Raw genomic sequence first — 4,152 nt, forward strand, 5'->3', positions numbered from 1 at the left:
AGAGGAGAGGTTTGGAATAAACTGACCTACAATGTTACACAAATTAACTCATGATTTATTAATTATCTCACCAATTCACACACACACACACACACACACACACACACACACACACACACACACACACACACACACACACACACACACACACACACACACACACACACACACACACACACACACTCTCCTTCCCGCTAACTTTAGACCATGTGTATGCACAGTTTCTAGTGGTTGAAGTATTGCATTTCAAGAAGGCCAGTAGATTAGTATTTAGTGTAAATGTGGGATATGATGGACACGTGTATTCATAACAATAACAAGGTCAATAACAAGATGTAATCATTTACCGTTACTGAGAAGAGAGAACATCCATTCTGTTTATCTTTACATTTTAAAATAATTAGAAATAGCCATCTATTTCCTAGGCTTTTATTTATTTCGTTTCCATGATCGTTGCATGATAAATTCCTCACCTTTTCTGTGATGTTTTCATACTCACGAGGTAGCATATAGGCCTACAACGAGGTTACCATTCCTCCCATCTCTCGTTTAATTGGACCCACTTCACAGCAGTAAATAGATAAGCTATTTCAAGTATTTTGCTCTATGTAAAATACCAGGGGCCACATTTGTAAACGTTGTCTACACACAAAAAATGCCACAAAACATCCATGTGCCAGTTTTCACGCAAATGTTGTCATTTATAAAAAGTGAACTTGACATGAGAATATGCTAATCCTCCCGCTAACTTTAGACCAGGCGTCCTTACAGTTTCTAGTGGTTGAAGTCTTGCATTGCAAGAAGACAAAAGTAGACTAGTAGTAGCCTGGTGCAGATGGGGAATATATGACGCGACTCTTATTCAGAACTAAAGAACAGGTAGGCCTGGCTAAATATAATAAAAAGATGCAATCATTGGCTGTTAGTGAGAAGAGTGAAAATTGATGTATCTTTACTTTCTATAATAATTAGAAGTAGGCATATATTTCCTGTTATTTATTTCATTTCCATGATCATTGCAGAATAAAATCTATACTCGCCAAATATCCAATAGGCCTATAACAAGTTAGGATTGGCTACCATTCGTCCCATCTCTCATTTAATTGGACCCGACTTCACAGTAGTAAATAGATAAGCTACGGTATTTCAAGCAGACTATTTTGCTCTATGCGATCCGATCCGAAGCGCAGTTTAACGTTAGAACAGACGATTCACCTTTTCTATTGACGTTTGTAGGCTACGTCTGAATATGGTAATGTGACATTTCTTGCCTAGACAATATTTCATTTATAAACATAAAACATTATCATAATCATTGAGTAATAAATTCTTCACCTTTTCTGCCATGATGAGTTCATATTCCTGATGTAGTCTACAACAAATTACCATGCGCATTTCTCATTTAATTGGGCCTATTAGTAGCGTCTTTTGAACATAACATAACCTATCACCTTCACATTAAGAGTAGAAGTCTTCTCTGTTCACATAGTCTATCACCTTCACATTAAGAGTAGAAACCTTCTCTGTTCACATAGTATATCACCTTCACATTAAGAGTAGAAGTCTTCTCTGTTCACATAGTCTATCACCTTCACATTAAGAGTAGAAGTCTTCTCTGTTCACATAGTCTATCACCTTCACATTAAGAGTAGAAGTCTTCTCTGTTCACATAGTCTATCACCTTCACATTAAGAGTAGAAGTCTTCTCTGTTCACATAGTCTATCACCTTCACATTAAGAGTAGAAGTCTTCTCTGTTCACATAGTCTATCACCGTCACATTAAGAGTAGAAGCCTAGTTGAACTTGTTTTGGTGATTTCATGGTGATGTGGGTACCGTCTATTTCTCCATTCGTATTTGGGAACCCATTGATGGCAAAGAAACCCTTCAACCAGTTGTGCGATGGTATAAATTGTATGTTACACATTTTGCTGATGATTGCATCCAAAACACTGGCTCATCGAGTGATGTGTGATGTCGCTGGCCGATCAGAAAGCTTCCTCTGAAAAGTGCCCGTTGCCAAAAACCCAAGGGTAGATAGCACTTTGACGTGCACCAGAATGACATGGGTTGCCTTTCTATGGTAGGTCTTAAATCCTCGCAAAGATGCTATAAGATTGATTTTGCCAAGGGATATCTGATAAGCCAATCTGTACTTTCTGCTAAAAAGTCCCACCTGTCTGTAAAAACGTGCTCTCTGTGAAATGCAACGGTGCCAAATCTTCCAACAGAGCAGATCAGACATCTCATTAGATTTCCATTATCTCAGTCTGTTATAGGATTTACACAATAGTTTACCTTTCACACGTACCTCTAATTTAATACATTACTGTACTTTATATGGATTATTATCGTAACAAATGCACTGATGTGGTCAAATGATATATAGCCTGTCAAGACGTGTTGCATGAATTCACAATGTAAATACAATTAAATAAAACAATAATGTCATTATTACTCACAATTTCAGACATTTTCAACATTCAGTATATTTTCCCCATTCTGCACTTGACAAGCAGTTCCCTTATTCCACCACTTGGCGCTGTTCTGTTCGTATGCATGGTAATGGGGCTGAACACTGTCAAGCTAACATTTATATTGATAAATCTCACACTTTGCGTGGTAAGGATCCCTTGCATGGTTTACATACAGATTATCTCCTACGTATGATTGATAAATGAGGCCCCTGGTAATGAATAATAATCATTATTTTGATTAGAAGAATAATCTCAAAGTGCATAAAATAAACTAGAAAATAAAGTTTAACAAACAACACATTTGTATGTTTGGGGGGTTTGAACCAGAATTGTATTTTAGAACACAACAGGAGAGAATCAAAACTATGATGAGACGGGAGAAACATTCAAACTAAATGAAACCATAGCTGGTTTGTTGTTACTGATGGCCACCATTGATCACTTCCTCATTTACCCTAGCCGCACCCTCCATGGATCACTCCTTCATTTACCCTAGCCACACCCACCATGGATCACTTCCTCATTTACCCTAGCCGCACCCTCCATGGATCACTTCCTCATTTACCCTAGCCACACACCCCATGGATCACTTGGATCACTTCCTCATTTACCCTAGCCACACCCCCCAATGGACATGTATCATTGTTACAGAGTAAATATCTAGATATTATTACTTTATTACTGTTTCATTCACTTCTCACTTCCTGCTGACAGACTCTTATCCTGCCCCTCCTGCTGCTCCCCCTATGGACATTCCACAACAGACTCTTACCCTGCCCCCATCATCCAACAGACTCTTACCCTGCCCCCCAACAGATTCTTACCCTGCCCCCACCACCTGACAGACTCTTACCCTGCCCCCCAACAGACTCTTACCCTGCCCCCACCACCCAACAGACTCTTACCTTGTCCCCACCACCCAACAGACTCTTACCCTGCACCCACAACCCAACAGACTCTTACCTTGTCCCCACCACCCAACAGACTCTTACCCTACCCTCCCCACCCAACAGACGTATATCCTGCCCCCACCACCCAACAGAGTCTTACCCTGCCCCCACCACCCAACAGACTCTTACCCTGCCCCACCACCCAACAGACTCTTACCCTGCCCCACCACCACCCAACAGACTCTTACCCTGCCCCCACCACCCAACAGACTCTTACCCTGCCCACCACCCAACAGACTCTTACCCTTCCCTCCCCACCCAACAGAATCTTACCCTGCCCCCACCACCCAACAGACTCTTACCCTGCCCCCACCACCCAACAGACTCTTACCCTTCCCTCCCCACCCAACAGACTCTTACCCTGCCCCCACCACCCAACACTCTTACCCTGCCCCCACCACCCAACAGACTCTTACCCTGCCCACCACCCAACAGACTCTCATCCTGCCCCCAACAGACTCTTACCCTGCCCTTGTCCATGTGACTAATAAACTCTAAATGTATTATTATTATAATAATACTATTAATAGTTATTATTATTGTTATTATGAATAGAAGCATTATAAATAATGTTTTGTTATTTGTATTACTGCTGTTACCATGACAGCTATCTAGTTATCATTACTATTAATGCTGTTAATAAATGTCAACGTATAATAAGAAAGAAACCCTTTCCTCAACTACTTCCTTATAAATGGACTTCCTGTTTCAACACAGTGGGCGGA

This window comes from Salmo salar, unplaced genomic scaffold (genome assembly GCF_905237065.1).
Source record: "Salmo salar unplaced genomic scaffold, Ssal_v3.1, whole genome shotgun sequence".
Taxonomy (NCBI): Eukaryota; Metazoa; Chordata; class Actinopteri; order Salmoniformes; family Salmonidae; genus Salmo; species Salmo salar.